This window comes from Lasioglossum baleicum, chromosome 10 (assembly GCF_051020765.1).
Source record: "Lasioglossum baleicum chromosome 10, iyLasBale1, whole genome shotgun sequence".
NCBI lineage: Eukaryota > Metazoa > Arthropoda > Insecta > Hymenoptera > Halictidae > Lasioglossum > Lasioglossum baleicum.
In genome coordinates this window covers 7003715-7026494 of record NC_134938.1, presented here as the reverse complement: position 1 = coordinate 7026494, position 22780 = coordinate 7003715, and the positions used below count along the sequence as shown (strand labels likewise).

Below are 22780 nucleotides of genomic sequence, written 5' to 3'. Positions count from 1 at the left end.
TGTGTCTGGCAATCAATGCAAACATTTTTTATTTTGCATAAAGTCTACTCATTATACATCGTACTAATCGGTAGAGATTTATTACCTACGTATCTCCTTTATTTTTAATAGCACAAAAAAAATATTTATGGCATAATTTAAATGGTATGGAAGGAGGAATATCATAGAAGAACAATTCTTTTTGTCCGGTCATTTTTTTATAGTTTTTTTAAGCTCATCGTTATTTTTTATCGGCAAAACCTTTTTTTTATTCCATCTTGTTAATGACTTGAGCACATTCAAATGTATTTTTTCAGCCGCTATAAGATGGAATAAAAAAAACAAGTTTTCCCGATGAAAAAATAACGATGACCTTAAAAAAAAACTACGAAAAAATAACCGGACAAAGAAATTGTTCTTCTATGATATTCCTCCTGCGATACCATTTAAATTATGTCATAAATATTTTATGTATCATTAAATATAGAGGAGATAATTAGGTGGCATCCTTCAGTATGGCCTCCTGTATAATTAATGGGTGGATGTAACTTAAAACAGTAAAAACATTAAGACGATTTAAAGCCACCCATATGTAATTTTCAATTTATTACAATTGCTAAAGATAGGAAGACATATTCATATGGTTCCTGCATCTTGTAGGGGACGAAGAGAACTTTTCATCAGGTCATGATGATGGATGAATCAGGGCGTAATATGTAAAAGTTTAATTTTCTACTTCCAAGTTTGATCCTTCGGACTCTAAAATTATGGAATCAGCATAAACTCGCTTATGAGATTTCAGGTTTGACAGCTACTTCTTGTTGCACCTTATCTACATAATCGAGTGTCCTCTTTCAGGTGACACAGCCTATTAAAATTGATGATAAATTCAAAATTTCACCGACTCGAAGCCTGCTAAAAAATGCAACGAAATGCCTGCCGTAAAATTGGTGTTAAATGTCCACGTACATACGTTTCATCAGCAACTTTCGCTTCTTCGTTTCCTCAAGCGACGACTGATCAATATTTACTTTCGAAGGGAGGGGAATTTCGAACGCGACGTTCATTTCGAACCGGAAGCTGCGAACGACACCATTAGCAGCGTTTGCGGTGGCAAGTGTATGGCTTAATCAATCTTTTCATCCTAACGGTAACTTCAAGGACGTTTCCCTCTATTCTTCTCGGCAGCGGTGCATTAAATCGCGCGAACCGGTAGCGCGAGAACTGCAGCGTTTCAAGTATTTTCGTAAGTATCGGCATCAGTGTATATAAGCACTGTTTCCGTGAAACTTGTTGCTTCGTGAAACTTGTTAGTTCGCGGAAAAATCGAAAGGTAACAATTGGCTACCGAGAACCCAAAAATGGCAGTCGCCGGTGGCCAATACGCGAGTTATCCCCCTGAATAGTCGTGGTCTCAGCTCGAAAGTCACCGAGTACGTTGATAGAAACTCAAAGGAAAGCTGCTAAGTGAGTAATCAAGGAGGAGGAGAATTTCTTCTGATACACCACGAGACGCAACAGGTTTTTGTCCTCCGTAGAAATTCCAACTCATCCGGTGAATCGTGATCGATCCTGTAATATTCGAGCAGGACGGTTTAATCGCATGCGCATTTTTACAACAGGACAGTGACTTTTTTCAATTCTTCGAAGAATTTAGATTCATTATTGGTTTGCTACAAGGTGTCGAAAAGAAAGAATTGCAATTGGGTCGTTGCATATGATAAATAAAACTTATTGATTGTCAACATTTTACCCAGCTGGTTTTCATATTGCATCAAAATCCGCACTTTAGTATTCAATCCTGAAATTTATCTTCAAAAGGACAGTGACTTCTTTCAATTCTTCGAAGAATTCAGATTCATTGGTTTGTGCTGCAAGGCGTGGAAAAGAAATTTGGAAAGAATTGCAATTGGGTCGTTGCATATGATAAATAAAACTGAATGATTGTCGAAATTTTATCCAGGTGGTTTTGATATTGCACCAAAATCCACACTTTATTAATCAATCCTGGAGTTTATCTTCGCGAGCTAAGTACCTCGATTGGTCGAGTAGAATGTGATAAGCATAATCGCTGTAGTAACTCTCGAGTGAATTACGTTAATCGGTGTTCAGCAAGTTTGCTCTCTTCTTTAACGTAAACGGCAGCCTCGCCGAACAGCTGAGAATGCCGTTGATTGTCCAAGTAACCATCACTGCGGGAATTAGTCGAGTTAAGTGAACCGTTCTGTTGGACGGTCGATGATAATGGCCTTGATGGTGTCATGGAAACATCATTAGAACGATGTCCAACTTTCCTCGCGATATGTCCGGCTGCTGTTTGATTAATTGTGGACTTCTCCTCTGGATCACCCTAGTGGCATCGATTTCACAATGACACTGTACTTTTCTTCGAAATGGAACACGGTGAAAATTTTCTCGGACTGTCGACGCTGAATATCAAAAATTACGAAACGTGCATACTGGCCGAAATTTCTACTCCATCGAAAGGGATGATTCTTGAAGCGATTTAAGTTGATTAATTGAATAAGCATTTTTCGTCATAGAATTGCCGCGGTTACGTCGACGGAACCGTCCTTGACGATGCGGCTAGGATTCCTTTAAAGGTTGAGCGAAGCTTTCTCCGAGCATAAGTCATTCTAAATTCCTGGCAGTCGAGTGGGGAACACGAGGGACAGCCGAGACGAGTCGAAAGTGCGCGAATACCTCGATTTCCTTGTACGTGTGGTAATTAGCCGAGGATTTTCCAATCGCCGGCAAACGGGTCGTACATTAATGTATATATTCGCGCGAGAAGTCCACGCCCACTGGTCTTTGCTGGAAAAATCATTTTCGATATTGTGTGACGTACACTACCGTCCATAAGTATTTCACCACCTTCAGTTTATCGAAAATATACAAAATATATTTAAAATAAGGCATCCCAATGTAACTTTTGCCAGGAACGAAGCTGATAGACGAAAACTTTATTTCTATGCAAGATAACGATCCAAAACTTAGTGCAAAAGTGTGTCAAAATTATTTAAAGCAATCAGAGGACGTTGGACTTGAATCCGATTGAGAAACTATGGGATGAAATGGATCGAAGGGTGAGAATAAAGTGTCCAAAATCAGAGAAACAATTGTGGACTTATTTAGAAAGTGCTTGGAACGAAATCCAGGAAGAAACATTTAAAAAACTTGTTGCTAGATTGCCTCGAATTATAAACGCCGTCTTTGCCCAGCGAGGTGGATATATTGATGAACGAGAAGCATTTAATAACTTTCATCTATTTACTGGTAAAATGCTTAACATGTAATGCATTACAAATGCTTCTATATCAATCGTATACATTTATATTCATTCTACTTCAAAGTAATTTAAGTTATAACTAGACCGCGGAACTTTATGCAAAATAAAAATTGTCTGCGCCGATTGCAAGAAATAGAATCCAAATTTAATGTTATTTCCTCCCTTAATCATTTTAATAGATAAGAAATCATGTATTGACATCTCAAACTTTCACAATTTTCCTACAATTTTGAATTTTATCTAGTCAATTTTGCTTTAAATGTCTAGTTATAACGTTGATATGAACTTTTAGATTCGATTCCGTCAAGTGGTCAAATACTGATGGAAGATAGTGTAGCTCATCAATTTTCCTAAAGTAATTATCTTTCTAATTTTCGTCCCATTTTGATGCTTATCGATCAGCGTGGCGCGACGTGTAACAGTAATCGCCCGCATGTTCTTATTTCTTGAACTGGTCGCGCATCGATGTCACGAGTTCAACAAACGTGAACACCCAGTTGCTCAGATGCCATGACCGGGTGTCATCTTTCTTGATTCACGTGTGAATATGTAACAGATCGCCTCCTACGTCCGCGATGACTTTTACAGCGATATTTCTGCACATCGATGTTTAGCTGGAGCGAGAACTGTCAGGAAGATTAATAGTCATAATGCGATCCGTTAGCATGTCCTAGAATCTCGAAGATATCGCGCATTTCGGAATATTAATTTATCACGCGATAGAAATACATTGCATCTCAGGTTATGGAACCGCCTGTCCTATTTTTCCATCGCGCAGGAAACGGAAAAGTAAAACGGGTTATTAAAGCTGTGCAATATTCCGTCATTATTATCAACCGGTTCCGAATGTCACGTTTACAACCGTCATTAACTTACAACGTTAGTTTAAGTGTTACTTTTCACATTATCAGGCGTGCTAGTCAGTCATCTACAGAATTTCTTATTCGTGTAAAAGTGCGATTCTTGCATTGATGACACTGTTAGAACACAGGAAAAACATTAGCTCGCGGAAGTATACAATCGCCTGCAATTGTAACATTTAACACATATCCGTATCACATGTGCGATATGTTAAAATATGAACGATATGTATATCCATGGAGAAGTGAAAGTCTGAAGATCATATCAAGAGAATTAAGGAAATATTTCAAGCATGTCCATTATGTATTAAAACACAGCCCATCGGTAAGTTGCAAACATATTTGAATATTCCGAGAGGAATAACTTGGGAAAGTTAATGTTAATACGAGATTATATATCAAAATAATAACTAACAAACACTTCCGTAATGCCTCGATAATAGGTGTACGACGTGTACCGTAAACATTGTACAGGGTGTATAAAAAGTAATGGTCATACGTTCTAGGGGCGAATCTACACCTCTGGATCGGTGGACATTTGTAAGAGAAACTTGCCGCAAACTTGTTTATAACAAAGAAAATTGTTGGTAAAGTTGCTTTTTACATCAACACCTTCTACTCATGCAGAAGAAAAAAGTTTGAAAGGAGCCACATGTCGCAAATAAATAGTTATTGAGATATAAGCTGTTAAAGTTCTTGCAAAATTTGATTTTCCACCGATGAATGTCCACCGATCGAGAGGTGTAGATTCGCCCCTAGAACGGATGACCATTAATTTTTATACACCCTGTACATGACGTCGAATTATTATCCAATGATTGATAAGTACAAGACTGCGGATCTTTGTGCATTTATGAAGAAATTGGTTGAGTGAAATATAAAACAGTGAAGGATTAGAAAAATTCAAGAATATCATAATGTCGTTTGTAATTTATTAAGTTGGTAACTAATTTCGCGAGCTTTTGTTTCGTAACTCTTTTATTGTATCATTATAAATCATTATATATCATTCGAAAGCTCTAAATTTTGCGATTAATTTGATATAAAATACTCGTGCTTAAAAAATATATATAAATGACTTTGTTTGAGAAAATGTGGAGGTCGCGAACTTAGTTGCCAACCTAATAACAAAGTCGTTAAGGGATGAAATCAATTTTTATGTTATTCCTGCTTCCCACGATCAATGCAAAACAGTTTTATCTTGCATAAAGATCCACAGTCTGTTAATAAGTCATGGCAGACACCTCTACGAAAGTTACGGAATACTGTACAACAATTTCAGAGAGAAACCCGATTGGTCCACGGTTGCGAGCGAAGCGTGGTGGGAATTTTCGCGAACTGAGGTGTCCGCTTTTCTTCGATGTTGCATATGGACACGCGATCCGTTGGAACGCGAGAACAGGAACAGAGAGAGAAATACGCGCGCAGCCAGGCCAAGCCGGTGTCAATAGCGATCGGGTTAGCCCAGTATGGGCCGATCAGCATGGCGGATTTCTAAGTGGCTGCCAGTCTGTGTACATACTTACTTACACGAGACTGTTGCGCGTTTAAGCATATGACCAGCTGAACCGGGCGACACTTTCACTTGCCGCTGCCAATGTCCGATCGGTATGCAGTCCGGCAACCGAGCTGGCGTTACAGTTTCGTTCCACTGGACAGGGAATCCAGTCTCTCTCCCACTGACAATCGGATCTCTACGACATCGAACAATGGAGGTCTTGCGCACCACGCCGATCCAGAGGAAACAGATCTCGCGTTGCTGGGAGATCGATTCGAAAAGCTGCACACACTTTCCAGCAGAACCCTTGGTTACTTAGACTGGTTAGAAGTGCTTTCAATTAATTATCTGGATCTCCGGATCTGCAATTTGCTGATCCAGTTGCCAGAAAATAAATAATTCAGGATATAAATGTCCACATAGCTTTTGTAGCTTGAAACTAATGCGGACAATTTTTATTCGTTGACTTTTAAGTGGAGATAGAGTTCGTAGAAATTATTAGTGTTCTCTGCAGAGAATGATTCGCAGCTGATCATTCGGAGTAGCGATCGTCAGCTAATTCAAAATTGTAATCCTGGCTTTACGATTATTCCGTGCGAGCAAGAAAGCATTACTTTCCAATAATTTACCCCGTCAGTTGGCAACGAGATAAACAAGATTTAACGAGTTCCATAGAAGTTTGGTCTTGTTCGAGCGAGCCAGCACCGAGCATGCAAGTGAAATGATTTCCCTGTGAGGAAAAGTTGCAGAGTTGCAGTGGCTCTAATGGATTGCGAATTGCTGTTCGTTTTATCCACTTTTCGATCGTTCCTAGCGGACCGTTCATTTTTATGCGCTGTGCTAACACGTACCAAAAATTTCTGTATTATTGATTTTTCATCCTGGTCGTTACTACCGAGCGAATATAATTGTATTTGATAGAATGTTTTACCACCCACGTGTGCTTGTAAACAGAATCGTTTCAGATCGACAGGAACTCGCACAAACGAAAACCGAACTTTCGAGGTTGCCAGCCTTCATAAACTCGATACTTTCAATCACTGTCTGTCATTCGAGCGCGAGCCTATACCCACCGAAACTCTCTAAACGCCCAGATCATAATCTAAAAGGAAAAAGAACCGACTCGTTATCTATTAGTTGTGAAAGTCTTTTAATACTTTCGAATACAGTGGCATAAGTTAATGTTCGGAGAACTAAATTGTACAGCAAGGATTACGAAACGGTGGATTGTGAAACATGCAGAACATAAAGTCGTGCTAAGTGAGATTGGCATGGAATAAATAAATAATGTTGTTTTAACTGTGCCCATTCTGACGGGTTTTTACTTGAACAAAGAGGTTCGACGACAGTTTCTGCTCGCCAGCAGATGGACACCAAGTACGAACAGCAGATTAACAAGTTGCAAACCGAGAATATTGTCGACGAAAGTGGTTCGGTTTCGACCGGGGAACGAAGTTATGACAGTCGCAGAGTTTAGAAACCGCTCTAAGGAGACCCGAGATTGCGCGGATCGCTTTCAGTTTCCGCTTGAAGCCATTTCGCAATTTTGAAGGCCGTTCGTGAGCGTGCACAGCCTCGTGTGGGCGTACACCGCTTGCATATTTTGTAAATCGTTCCGCGATGTTGCGTAGAGGACTGTGCGTAAGTAGACTATATTTAGAACAATCACTTCTCTTTTTTTTACTTTGTATTTTTTGAACACCGTTGACACCTCTTTCTCGTCTGGCAACGCGCGAGGAGCATTGCCGGCGTCTCCATTATTCATTGAACTTACCCGCAGCAGATAATTGATGCGCCAATTAATCATCCCGGTTGATTACTAATTACAGAACACGCCCACGTAATTAGAGAAGTTCCCAGCAATTAGTCGGACGAATTTCCGTGCGGCCTTTCCTTTAGCAATTGTTCAGTTTCAGTTATTTTAAGTTGATCGGGGAAATCTTCGTACACGTTTCAATAATCCGATTTAGAATTCGTGAATTTCTTTCGTGAATGAAGCGTAGCGACCGCTTCAAGGTCACTTTCACCTTCTTCGACGAAACACTATATTTTTCTACCCTGAAAGTCGACCGATTCAAGGTCGCTCGGGAAACACCTTTTAGCGGCCATAATTCTTCTGACCAGCAGGAGGAAAAATGCCGAAGCACCGTTGCGCATTTTTGCGCTAAGACGGGAATGACTGATACAATGTTCTTGAAAATGTTAAAATTTATTTACGATTGTACTAACAACGCAGAACATTTTTATTTTGCATCGAGATCCGCAGTGCAGCGATCGCGTTCCTTGGTTCACCCTGTATAGTAACGATCGTCTTTAAAAATACCCGGTTCCGTCTCCAAAACCGATGCGGGGAGAGGTCAGTTCCAAGGGCCGTAAATTCTACCTGACACCAGGATCCTGGAAATCCACGGCTATTTTCGGGCTGGCCCGGGAGTCAGGTATCTTCGGTTTCGTCATACCCATGTGCTCACCATTCCTGGTCGTTTCCGGGAAAACTACACGTGTTCCCGACGTCACAGACGACTTGGAGCAACCACAGCCGCTAGTTTATCACCAGTCGACGTGGTCGTCCTGTGCTTGTTTCATTATAGATAATTAATCAAAATGTGGTAGTAAAATTCTTCATTTACATCTCATGAGAACGCGAACGACCAAGAAATTTCATGTAACTGAGAGGCTCAGTATTATGTAACTGAGAGACTCGCCGTTTCTCGACTGAATACGATGATTATATTTATATACCTTAAACAATGACTTTTATTTAGATAAGAAGAAGACGCTATGGCGTACGAGCATATTTACGAGCACATATTTGAGCGGGAATAAATTTTAACAGTTACGGTAGAGAGAGAGAGAGAGATCGTCGCGACAGTCACAGAGAGAACCGTTAAGTTTTATTTGAAGAAAAGGGATGTTTGTTTAAAGCTGATGTCACGAATCGGACAACCTAATCGATCCACGTTCCTCGAGGTGTACCGCAAGCCGAACTCGAGCGACACTTGCGCTACGGTTCCTCGAACGTACTGCTCCGCAGCCGCTCGCTCGAGTCGCTCGGTTTTTATGCGTACGTGTATCATCGGTGGTCGGTCGGTCTGCGGAGGAAAACCGGTGGTACTGCCTCAAAAACGTCGTTTCACGGTCGAGGTAACACGAGACAAATCGGCAATTCCTAATCGGGGAATTATCTTTCTTGCGGCAAGCCATCGGCGATGATTGCACGCGAGCACCGTTCGTCACCGCTACATTTATCGTTGCCCCGTTGCGCTTCCGCGTTCGTTGCATCTATTCGCGCGGCATTCCTCCGCGCTTGCCGGCCAGATTTACAGATGAAAATATCCTCGGACCAACCAGATCAATTGATTGTTATTTATTATTCGGCCGGTCCGAAAAATATCGCTTCGCATTAGTCATTTCGTTACGTGTTCCTGATTCTTCTGCACGCCGGATGAATGGTGTTGCTTGGGGAACCGCGACAGGATATCGTAGATCACCGCGGAACGAGTTACGGCGATTCCAAGCGTTTTTCAATGTACTCGCGAGATTATAAATCGACGTTTTCGAGTGTACATTTTCCTCGTAGGCAATTCCATACCAGATCCACACAAATTCCATCCCAAATCTTGTCCGACATTTACTCTGACCGATATTCACTATAACTACAATATCCGTTACAGGCACGGACAACAAAGTTGATATCATCGGTTCCCAACAATTGCAATTAAAAACACGTCCGACTGCACACAACATTCTTGAAATATCAATCCCGAGCCGTAAGGAAAGCGAACGGCAGGATGTCAGGCGATCAGATAACAGGTTAATTTTAATCGAGGACAGAGTCTACCCGTGTATCGAGAAATAATGAATTCTTAACTAATTGGAGCGATATTCCACGCTGTGATCTGCGAAGCTTTTGCATTACTTTTCGGAGGAAAATAAATTCAATTAAACGAAGCTACGAGCTGGTTTATCGATCTATTAATAAAATCCAGGTTACAACATAGAAAAATCTGATTCGGTCTCAACTTCAAAGTAAACCTGCTCGGTGGGTGGTGGCTCGACCGGGTAAACCAATGAGCCGAAAACGCGCGTCTCAATAAACTTCATCCCGGAAGTGCATTAACGGTACCAACGAATGCTAGTCCTCGATTCGTTTCGGCTTGTACGAAATCCGATCGGTGAAGACAGATTCTTTAATGACTTTTTAATTACAGCACGGTGTAATCTGGCTTACGAAACAGGTAATAGGAGTTCGGTAAACCGTCAATAGACCGATTGTGTATGTACAAAACCGCGCGGCGTTCTCCTTTCAGCACTTCCGTTCCACACCGCGATTCCGGACGGCGCTCGACGAAACGGACGGCCAGTGATTTACCGCTAAACTGTCGACGATACAAGTTCGTTGACGTATGCTACGGTTGCCAAGTCAATACGAACGAACGCACCGCTATTTTTAATTAGCACGTGGCAGCTGCATCGTTTCCTGTTCGAATATCGGCGCGGATCGTTCCGTTAATGAACCGAACAATCGAGGAAATTGGAAACGTGGAACCGGAAAAATCGATCCGAATAGAACAATTATCTTCTATTTTTAACTGTTAAAATGTTGATATTGTTTAGCTCGCATCTCCGCTTAAAACAAGACATTTACACTTTTGCTCGGTTTCGAATCGAAGATGCAAGAACCGTGGTTCGAAACGATCGATACAAGGAGATGTGTATCTCCTAATTAATTACACAAGCGGAAAGCCGACGATAAGTACGGAGGCTCTTAAATAGGTATGCAGCGACAGATTCTAATTGGTTTAATGAAGCATCACGAGTTCAACGAAGCGCAATTGAACGCAAAGAGTGTTTTTAAATTGCTTCAAATAATTGTCCAGTTCCTCGGGAGATATGAAAATCTCTAGAACTTGTTTCTCACACGCGCGAGGACGGTACATAGCACGTCAATCGAGTTTATTAATAGTATGCAGAAACTGTTGGCAAAAAGGAAAACACTTACGAGCAATAAACTCATTACAATGTGGTGTTTGAAGATCAATTTAATTTAAATAACGAACTGAAAACATTCCTTTTTTACATTCGAATTCATATCTTTCCTGTTTAATGTGTGCTTTTGTTGCGACTAATTTATGCAGTAAATCTCTTATGCATATATGTTTCATCGCTTGAACACATTTTATTAGTTCCGTGTAACAATAAAAAAAGCGCTATGACGTACGAGAATTTTTTGCTGCGCTGGCTCGGTCGTCGCGAGCATGTTTACCGCTGATAACATTTTAACAGTTACGGTAGATATCTTTCCGACAGTTACGGCGAGAATACTGTAGTGGGGGAACCGTTTGAACGCAAAGACTTGTTCCCCACTCTTCCGTCTGGTCACGTGACGCGTCTCGTCTCTGTCAGAGCGAGAGAGAGAGGGCAACTGTATTCCCCTGATCTGGCGACTGTGATCGTTGGGGGCACTCCAGACAGATCAGCACCGAATGAAATCGAAAACGATCATCTACAGACGCGTTAGGCTCGTCCACGGCTTGGCGCAAGGTCGTTTCTATCTCTCCTCTCTCCGTCGCTCGTTGCTCGGTGTACTTTCATTTCGCCGGGCCGTGTCGGTGTGTCGTTCGCGACCGTTTATGGCTATTAAATTAAATTCCACGTCCGTCAGCCGGTTCTCGCATAGCTCTCGCGCTGCTTCGGCGGCAGAATGCAGAATGCGCGTAGATACACGCCTGGCCATTATTCAAGTTTTATCGGAATCGCGACCGAACGGCTCGCGCGAGCCACGAAGGAGAAATCTCGGGCCACGTTAACGTCCGCGGAAGGCTGATTTAGCGCCGGGGATTATTGGCCGGGTAATTTGCAGCGACCGATTGCGTTTCATTGTGCGGCACACGCGAAAGAAACATGAGCACACGTGAGCCCGACCGGGCCGAAACAGGTCTTCCATGGTCCTTCCCGTTCGGTTCGGAGGAATTGAAATTAGCGCGGGCATTTCGACTTTCACAGACGCGATTTCACAGTGTTACGTGATCGATTTCAGGAATATCGACCCTGGTACAGGTGAAACTCCCGAGGCCCAGGCCAGCTTCGATCCTGCCGCCATTGTTGCTGGAGAAGGAGCCGCAGAATTTCGCCAAAAATATTTCTAAGCAAGATACCGCCACTGCCGCGCTCCGGTATTCCCCTCTCGCGCTGGCTGACCGGGTGGGGATAGTCGATCTCCTCAGAAGTGGGCGTAATATAATATATCATTGCTTCTTTAATTTATTTGTACGATTGATATTTTGTACGACTATTTCTGAGAAGCGTGCGAGGATTAAAGCCCACGCCGAAGCAGACGTTTCAGAACGAAAACACTGCGATGGAAGAAACCAACTGGCATAAGTATTCATCGCGTGCTATCTCGTTCGTTGGGATCGAGACGTAAGAGTGCTACGAACCCAGAGACAGACGTCCTCCTTTGCTAATCAGAAATGTCGATAGGTGACCAGACGGTAGGCGAGAAAAATAGGAGCGGAGACATGTCAAGGTGTCCCTGGAACCGTGCACAGTTCGTTCCACGTCGAATGGCTGGAGAAATAATTATGCCAGGCACACGCTTCTCTCGGCTCGAGCACAGAATAATCTTTCTGTTTCCTCGTGAATTTCAATTTCACTCTAGACACCGTCTGTCTGTGATCTTCAGTGTCGCTAGATTGAAACTCGACCCTCACTCTTCCACCACAGCCCGCTCACGTGATTGATTCGGTACTGGTAGAGAAGGGGATATTCCCCTCGAACCGAGTAAATTCCCCTGGGAATGACTGTGGTGGACTTTGAGATTAGAATTTCTTTTAAAATTGGAAGAATATATTCTCTGAAACTCGTATGCAATTATTCGCGGAATATCGATGTGTTGTTTCCGCGTTAGAAAGGAACTTTCGCGAAGGGGTAGGAGAACACAGCTGTCCCCGTGTAATTGCCATAACGGGCGAACAGTCTCGAAGGGAAAAAATGTCCGATGAAATTTAGAAGGTGCGCGACGCGAGCTATCGACCGGTCGATAAACTATCAAGTATGATTTTCATTAAGTCGTGAACAGAGAGCGGCTCTCTGGCAGTTCACGAATTCCTTTCTCCTCGAAACGAAGCCTAAAGGTGGCACGTCGGGACGCGTGTTCGTCGATAAAGCTTGATCGACCAGTGGAAACCAATGCAGGAATATTAATAAGTCCTCGGTTTGATTAGTGTCGACGTAACAAACGCGTACACCCAGTTTTTCCCTGCTTTCGTAGAGGTAATTAGATGACGAACAACCGATACTACTGGTTGCGTCAATAGGACACTGCTTCAAACAAAAAATGCCTACTCTGTAACAGACTAGAACGATTTTGTCATGATAATCACGATCGATTTATACTGACACCGGCACGTATTAATCATGACGCGATTTTTCCTCTTTTAATTGGAAATCCCGACTTCGTCACTGTTTCACAATTGGAAAATCTCGGAAAAATGTATTACAAGCAGATCTTGCAGTTAACATCATTAAATCATTGCTCGTATCCTCCATTCTACGTGATAAAATTCAAGATTCCGATTTGCTGCAATTTTGCTTGACATTTTCGAAAATATGCTGCACTCAACATTAAATCTTTTACTCGTTTATTTGCTGGATATACTGAAATATTTTTTGGTAAATGGTTGAAGGAACATCCGATACAGAGGCAGAGACTGGCGGGACTGGATTATAAATCGGATCGGTTTGATTAGAAAGTGGGACAGGTAGACTTGCAACGCCGGTAGCTCGTTGTACAGCCTCTAGAGGCCTTGCGAACCCACACTCGTAAAAGATCTCCCTTTGCGCTCGTCAAGAACACGTGTGGGTACACGGACCGTATGTGTCGGCGTCTCTTTGCTGTCGCTACAGCCATAACTGCGAGAGGGGCCACGTATCCGTGCAATATGGCACCGGAGCAACACGCTCCAAATGTTTCCGAGTCTATAGAACGTTCGAAACGTATTTATCGATACGGAATGAGGATATGCAACGATTCTCTTTCTTTTTTCCTTAAATAACACAACGCGACGATAACCGATACTTAAGGCACGAACGTATCGTCGGGGGAAAGACACGGACTTTCACTGACGATCACGGTGAAATATACATTTTGCACGCTCGACATACGGGAATAATAATTAGATCGATATCAAATAGTATATAGTACAATACATGTATATGGAACGAGCGAGAGGTTCTTAGATCCGCTACGCGCGCCTTCGAGCTTCGCGATAAATAATTCAACGAGAAATTGTAACAGCGCGTTACAATATCGACGGAGTGACTTCAGATTCACTCTTAGTCGAGCTGATCGCATTTACATAAATTCCAGTTCCTCGAATATCATAATCGGCGAATTTAGAGACGATTTAATTTGTGTCGTAAGACCCAGTTGCATCCTTTTGAAGTTAATTGCCGATCAGCGTTTAAATGTTAAACGAACATTCTATCCTTGGAATTAATATAAATGAATTACGCTAGGAGCAGATATTTGAATTGAGACCTACAAGTTAATAAGCTTCGAGGAGACTGTTAATCACTCGCGAGGCTAATAATGGCGTAAAATATGTATGCGTCCTCGGGGTAAGTGTAAGGCCAGCGCAGATTGCACTCGATTGCCCGTTTAACGATAATGCACGTGTATGTGTACGAATAAACAAGTGGAATGTACATTTTTATTTGACAGAGCGAGCTATGTGTCGATGTTTTATTTATACGTTCGAAAGGCTACGCGCGTCCATACTTATGAATGTCGTTGCATTGTTCATGCGTGAAGCGCGTGGGCAGAACCAGCCGGGATAGGAAAATAAAAATTTTCAGGAGATCGAGCGTGACGTCGACCGATGATTCAATGGGATTTCTTCCGTCGCGCGTAGCTGTCTAGGGAATTCAGGTTTTCCCCGCAACGATTATTTAATCGTAATACGTGAACAGTACCTAATTATTAAGTAACGCGCGATGTGTAATTATAATGAGCAAGTACATATTGAGTAACACGTGGAAAATTACATAATTACAACCCCGGAATGTGAAAGCACAAAAATCAGTCCTACTATTCCCAGAATGTTATCTTTCGCACTGCTCCTTTTTTAGTGAAAATAGGGAAAAAATGATAGAGGACAAAATTGTATGGCATAGCACGTCCTAGCTTCCTATGACCTTACTTTTCATGTGGATGCACCGATGCACCCGCCAGATGCAATTGCACTGTATTCTTTAATCCGACCCAATTATTCTTGTTAAACCAATCGATCTGTTTTGTCATTCTGTGTGTAAAAGTACTGACCCAAGGTCATCGGAATGTCAGTACCTGACAAGATGGCGCGGGGTTAATTGATATGCTCGCACCGAAGCACTCAGTCAACCAAGCGGCCCGATAAAACCTGATGCAACAGAAAAAGGAAATCGCATTCTTCGAGCATGAGAAGTCGAGCACGCGAGACATTCGTCTACATAAATCAACGCATAAAGCACACCGGTCCTGCGTTCCTCTCGTGCCTTCCACCGCGAGCGGTGCGCACGCGTTCACGCGGCCCCGAAGGAACTATTAATTAGAAAAGCTTTAGAACCCGTTAGGCTACCAGTGGGTCTAGTCCCAGCTATTGTCTCCCATTCCGTACACCGGTGTGGGTATTTCGCTAATTTATCGTTTCCGGCGCGGGGATTGCATCCGCGAAGAATTTCGTCGACTTGCCGGAACAATGCCGATAATCGCGTACGATCAACCACGAAAATTGACGGCGCAGCAAAGATTCCCGTTTATACGGTATTCTTCGAGGCGAGCCGCGGGATCTCTGATTCGCCGGTGGCGCGGGCGCGGCGCTATCACGCTCTAGGAAATCATGGCGGACCGGAGATAATTTATCGTGCAATAATGACATCGTAATTACAGAACTGCTGCACCAGGCCTCGACAATTATCGTTGCCTGTCCGTCGCGGCACTGACGTCGTCATTAAGAATTTCGCATGGACGCAACCGAACGAGAAAAACGCGAGAGATAAACACGACTCGTTCTTGGGAGCGTGGCCGGCGCCGCGCGAGTATGTCAATCCAATCAACCGGGAGATCAAAAAGTAATTTTTTAAATATTCCGACGACTTTTGAATCCGAATTTTCAAATTTCGCCAAACAAGTTCACCTTTTCCGAACAATCAGAAGCATCGATTTACTGAAAAACGTACAGAAAATATTTGGAAAAAATTGCACACGATAGGAGTTACATGAAAAAATAAAGAGGATTTTCAAAATTCCTTCGAGAGCCCGTAATGAAAGTTTGAAACATGTGTTCTGCAGATCAATGTTATAGACACGCTGAAAATTCCAAGGAAATCGCATGTCTCGAAGAGATTGGTCGCTGTAACAACACCACCGCGCGGTGTAACTTTTTTTTTTCTTTCCCCGTTGAATGAGTTACGCGTTTTTCATTGCGTATTCATGATTGTCTGCGTTATGTAAGCAGACTGTACACTCGACGCTACGGAGATAGAGATACGGAGGAAACCACCATAATTAGTCTCACCTCGTTACCAATCGAGCGAGAATTCAATAACCTCGATTCGTCTTTTATCGCTGTTTTATCGCTTCGTTATTACTCCTTATTGCATTTCAAAATCTCACAGCCTTCTTCTATTTACATACAAGTTGCAATATAAGTGGTGGATAAACAGGTGCAAATCTGAGAATCTTGACCACGTTCCCTAGTCTATTGTAATCAATTATTTATCTATCCGATTACCAGGTAATTCTCTCAGTCACTCAAGTAATTAATACGAGACAGTGTAACGCGCTTCCGCGAGGTGCGTTGACAAGTCATTGTCACGGCGCGCGGCGTGTAATCTGCCCGTTGAAATCACTGGGTGCTCGCTTACCCTGCGTCGATGTCTCCGGCGAGCGTGGACGCAGAAGAGTTCTCTCCCCACTCTACGTTCCCCTTCTACGACAGAGAGGGGGTAACTGTACTCCCCTCGATTCAAGTGTATTCTATTGATTCGATCATGATGTAATTTTATATTTAAATTTATGGCCGATCGAAACGAATAACTTTCTTTTTCTCGGCGTGTTGAAATTCTTCAAAAAGAATTAATAAGAAAATGTTTACTTTGCATGAGGATCCGTAGTCTGATTATGTCTATTCCTTCAATTTTTTGAGTTCGTGAATTTCTCCCAATTCTATAAAGGGTTCCACGCCCGGAAATGGCGGCGAATAACGATTTAACGGTGATCGCACGCGCAATTGCTATCCTTCTGCGATAATAGCGAAGATACAGCAGTGTATTACGATGTAACAGATTAACGAGTCGACAAGATTGCACAGGGAGGGATGAAAAGGTAACCCGAGGCGAATTAATCGAACGTCTATCGCCGGGCTAACCTTGCCGCGATGGTTCGAGATAATTACTGGGGAAAGTAAACGAATGAAATCTTGCACGGTCCGACTACGTGGAAACGTTATATCCGACGAAATCAATTAGGTTTTTCATGTCTGGTCGGGTGTTGTCGTATGCTAATATGGAGAATCGGATAGAACCGGAACTTCTGGTCTCGCGTTGCCGGCGATTCCGTTAATAGTCTTGACCGTGCGATTAACGATTAACATTTTCATGATATCGAACAAGTATACGGACACGCGTACACACGTGTTCGCAATTTTTACCCTTCACTGCACTCGGTTCGTTCACTTCGTAGCTCTGCCATATTCACTTTTTGATGTGGTTGACCGTTTATAATTTCGCATTTATAAATATATAATTTCTGTTGGGTTTCAATTTAAATCGGAATTACACATTTGCAAATTTAGATAGTTGTTTTGCGGTCTACTGTTATTGCCTGCTCGATGAAACCGGAACTTCGAGTCCTTGCGTTTACGCGGCCGCTAATATACTTGACCGTGTCGCGAGATAGAAAAATATTTTATTACTTATAAATTAACACATTATCAATAAATCACATTTTTATTCGAATTCCTGGTTGTGATCTTCTCAGACGTTCTACGTTGCTTACCGCCATCAGACTTTTTCAGAGAATTGTTTTTTAAATTGGAAATGTCTTTCGATTATGTCATCATTATTTGAAATTCTATACTGATCCGGTTTATCGCAACCCACTTCGCGAAGATTATGCGAGTGATATTACAGCTGCGTCTTTGACGAAGATCTCCTCCTAGTCTACAGCAAAACTGATGCGTGATAATATTATGTTAAACGTCTAATTAAATTTCCACGAAGATTCCGTGAGGAATTATTTAACAAATTAATTTCTTCCGGTATATATTTAAAAAATGACTAAAAGCTTGAATAATGATGAATATAAATAATAATGAACAATAGGAAATAATTTTTGAGGGGTTTCCGAAAAATGCTGCACTCGTCGACCCGAATAATTCCGATTGTACAGACAGGTACACGACAGGCATGTTGCGTGGGTGTACGTATTGTCTCGCGAGGAATGTAGAAAGTAAAGTATCTTGAGTAACACAGACTCGTTCCCTCCATAGAAGCAAGAGTATAGGTTGTCGACTGGCGAGGATGCGCCTTGCAAAGTCCAACACTATCATCATCATCATCATCATCATCATCTCGGTGTGGAGCTGGCTTCGTGTGGTAGAAAGGTCATTCGGGACGCTTGCCGGCAAATACACTCGGCAGTCGGCTCCGATATCCATTAGAAAACGACATTTACTTCGACGAATCCCGAATTTACACTTCGTTACAAGCTGTACAATTTCCTCGATCGAATTAATACTATAAAATATTCATTCTCGATTTCTAAGGTAATCTATTCGGTTGGAGGGAAAGTTCTGTCTGAACAAGTACCTTAATTTTATCTTTGAATTTCAATGTTCCATTTTCTAATTTTCTTCCATTTTTAATCTTCCATTGTATCGCTGTAACACGAACAAACGCAAATAGTAGCAATTACAGTGTACGCTGGCAAATGGTTGGAAAAGGAACCGAGCCAATACACCGCGAGAGATGAACAACCTCTTGGTCAAGGGAAACTCTGCTACAGCAGTTTCAACCTCGGTAGAATGGCAGCGACCGCGTCGGGTAGTTATCCCGAAGATTCGTGATCGTTCAGAAGCACAAACACAGGAAGAAAATTCCCGCGGATCCCGTAATTACGGCCATTGTCAGCGGGACTCGAGTGGCTCGAACGCGAACGAACGGTTACAAACTATTGTATGCTTAATTACAAGTGTAACCGTTCAACATGATGCTGCTCGGTAATACGGTCGCCACCCCGTTGCGCATAATCCACGAACGAGGGAACAATGAGCAGGATATTTTTCGCAGTGTGTTCAAAGTACATGGCACGCCTGCGGAGCTTTTAATTAAACGTCCGCTGGCTGGCAATCGTTGCCAAACAAACTGACCGATACGAGAACTGGTAATTAACCGTTCAACGCCGATTTCTATCTCCCGTTGCTCGAGAGCTCATTTCTCTCTTTGTTTCTTTGAAAATGCACTTAGAAATTAGGGTATCTAAAAGTGGCCGAATTAAAATTTCGAGGAAGCGTGAACTCGCCATTATTTGTCGGCGCAATTAAGGGAAAGTTGGGAAAGATTAAAATTACAATTAACCTGGAAGTGGAATATTTTTTTTAGCTACTCCAATATTTCACATTTATATATTTCTATATTTTATGAGTCGCCAGATCAGGGGAATCGACTCGAATCGAGGGGAAACAGTTACCCCCTCTCTGCCATCAGCCACGTGACAGTGTAACATGCGCGACAGAGAGAGATGCGTCACGTGGAACAGCAAGGGGAAGGTAGAGTGGGGGAGAAGTCTTAAAGTCGGCTGTTTTACGAACTAGTTTGCACACGCATAAATTACAGGGACCGCGGCAGACATAGCACGCGGTCTATGCGCCTGTCGATGCGCGTATTGTGCAACGATGCTCTCGAGAATTCCTTAAATGTCAGGCGGTTACTGTGTGAGACTCTCTTCGGCGCTCTTCCTCAAAACAGGCAGTCAATTTACATTTTTTATAGGTTGTTATTAGTTGCCGTTGACGATTTAGAAAGTTGGGACATGAGCGCAGAGTTTGACATTGTTATAAATCCGGCGGGATGTGTATCTTTGAAATCGGTGAAATAAATAGAAGTTACCGGCGCGTTGCTCACGTGGAATCATCGTCATTCGAGAAGACGGTATTATCTTACCAGTGAATCCATACCCGCGTCGGTATTATTAGACAAAGCCAGCGAGCTGTAGAGTGACCATTAGGAGACGTTGTAGGGGTTCGAGACACGCGGGAGAAGGTATCCACCTTTTCCTGCTGCAAGCGAACTGGCCGCCCACAATAACGTTCCTGATTTCCGAGCGTTCTACGACCGTTTCGCACGCAATTACACGATCTGTCTTTTGTAAGCTGGCGTGCACAAGACTGCACGCGGTGGCGCGGACATATCCAGAGGCAGAGCAGCTCCGGCTTGAGGACACTTGTAACGTTCAACCGTTTCCGAAGGTCCGTAGACCGGCCGGGAAAACAAGCTGAACTGGTTGGGTCCATACGTATCACCTATGCCGGGAGGACCGATACGATCTTGGCAATTTGCAAACAGAGTAACTCTACGACTCATCGTTTCCCTTTTCTCTCGTTTTCGGGCTCTGATCCGTACAATATCACCGCTGGTTCCAAACAATTAACACAATTTTTTATAATTTACGAAGCAATAAAAAATGAAAATGAGTTTGGAACAATAGGAACAGCAAACCAAATTTTTAATATATTGTTCAAACAAATAGCTTTTGTTAAAATTTTCTTGCGCGACTGAATTTTCCATTGAAAAACACACAAGTTAAAAAAAATTAAATCTTTTTCTTAAAAAATGTGATTTTTTACCCCTAACTTTGGGGACTGTTTTCACCCCTTCAATGTGGACGGATTTAAAAAAATACGTGTGAAGTACTTGTCTCACATCAGTTTCATCAAAATCGGCTTGCGCAACTCGAAGATACGTTTCCTTGCTGGCCCAAACTCGACTACTCTTCCATAATTGTTAATCGTAGCCAATTCGAATGGTTGATTTAGAGTGTGTGCTACCAACGACGATACTATATCTTTTATAAATTGTTCATCTTAGTCGGTGGTTGAAACTCGACTACTCTTCCATAATTGGTGATCGGAGCGAATTCGAATGGATGGTTTCACACTCGGCGGAGTCGAAAGTAGCGAAATTAGCTAGGAAATTGCATATTTCATTAGAGGATTTTAATTAGTCGATTCTGTTGGTCAGGCTCCTGGTGGTTTTTCCTAGAAACCATGTATAACACGCGGCACACTCGAAAATTCCATCCACGCATGAGCAACCAACCCCTCCGTGCGCGATTTCGCGCGAGCAATCGACGTGCGCGAAATAACGAACGATCGGACGGTGTGTGCTAATAGAGCGTGCTGAATTTCGGTTTCTACCAAATGCCTGGTATGCATAGATAATGCAGAAAAGTTGCGCAAGGTTTCCTGTCGATTACGATCAAGGTGAAAGTCTTCGGGCTCGCCAGAGCGAAACGTTATCAGGAGGTGAACCTCGTAAATTACAGTCAGTGTCGTTGCAGAATGTCCTTTAACGACGACGACGACCGCGGAGCCTTTTCTGGCCGGAGGATAATCGTGCTCGCTGCGAAGCAAACTCGTTTCCTTCGTCAACATCCTCCGCCGTTAAAGTTTCTTCGCGTGCGTGTGCTCGCTCACATGGACTCACTATACGTCCGCCACAGATTATATAATTTTTATTTTTACTATCGGGGGATTAGAAACAGCGGACGACAGACCGAACAGTACTTTCGATTAGAGTCTAGGCGTCCCTCGATTATTTACCAACGGATATAATCGACCCTCGGACGGTGGACCATTCTGGAAACTTTCTAATCGACTTGGGATTATTCGCTGCTTTGTTTGTCAGTCGTTTTCAAACGTATTTTTGATGCTACTTTATATTCTTTCGCTGAAATACAGTCTTATCTGTGGAACGGTGAAAATGGTAAAAAATCCGAGATGAGCCCTTTTCGAGTTTCACCGTTCAAGTAAAAGCGGTACCGAGCGATCGATTGTGCGTACGAACGGTGCGCGCTTGGTAATTGCGGGAAAACCGGTAATTGGCGACAAAAGTGCATCGTTTCTCGACACAGGATTATGTCACATGCGCAGAAACGGATCCTGCGAAGTCGACCCGGGTGAACACGCCGAGACTCCTTTCCTCCTGAGGACTTCACTCCTGGCCCCGGGGTGAATCAGTCCTTTGTGCCTGGCTCTCTCAGGGTCAACCGCTTTCGGTGCAGTATATGCCTTGCAACGTTTACACGTACACGCGCGAACACGCTCGCCCGTCTGACCGTAGCCTACAGGGTGTCTCGGAAGTCGTGAGGAACGATTACCGCTAGATACCCGGAGCCGGTTGACTCATTCCACGGCTATTATTGCCGGCCGGTTTCCTTTACTTTCGATATCGAGGCGGCAGCTTTTAAATTTCTTTCATGACTTTTCCCTTTTTTTTTCTTTCTTGTCTTCGTTTCTTTTTTAACGGGACGCCGCCCGGGATCCTTTCGAAGAGGATCTTTACGTAACTGCCAGTCCACGTAGAAAGTTATCTGCGCGATTCGAGAGACGATGCTTCGCGATCATCTGCGACTGCGTGATCGTCCACGTATTCACTTAGACGTAGAAAAAATTCCAAAATGGAGATGTACAATCTTATAAAGATACGGAATTCTTTTAAAAATTACAGTGTGATCGTAGTTCCGTCGAGAAACTTCTAATTCTTTGACAGAATATGTGCAATGGCGCTTTGACGAATGAGTTGACTTGGAAAAAAATGTTCCAAGATTATTTGCCATAACAGTGTAACATTACAGTTCGTAGGGCGATTGAAGAATATCAGTATCGTTACCTCGGAAGATGAACAAGAAAGAAAATCGAAAAGGACCGTAGACATCCTGTCTCACGGTTCTCACGTCCGTCTCGCTCATCTCGTGCGAAGATTCAAACTCGCTTGAACCGCTGACGTCACACAGCTGGATTGACGCCAGAGTCTGCAACCGTGCTGTTTTGCCATGTGTTCTGCATTTCTGTAAAATAAAAACAAAAACAATGAATGCATTGTATCCTTCAG

The 22780-nt window shown here is 42.8% G+C and overlaps 1 protein-coding gene and 1 long non-coding RNA gene across 4 annotated transcripts in view; one reads left to right on the top strand and one right to left on the bottom strand.

Moving 5' to 3' along the window:
• The window catches only part of LOC143212607 (uncharacterized), a 41234-nt gene that overhangs the window by 5056 nt on the left and 13398 nt on the right, over positions 1-22780 (top strand). The window lies entirely within an intron of this gene.
• Positions 398-22780, bottom strand: part of LOC143212624 (uncharacterized) — a 27971-nt gene continuing 5588 nt past the window's right edge. Inside the window, exon 2 of one of the 2 annotated variants that reach the window (XR_013009732.1) lies at positions 398-22736. This is a non-coding gene — a long non-coding RNA (uncharacterized LOC143212624). The remainder of the gene's footprint in view (positions 22737-22780) is intronic. The other variant, XR_013009731.1, reaches the window with a different exon arrangement.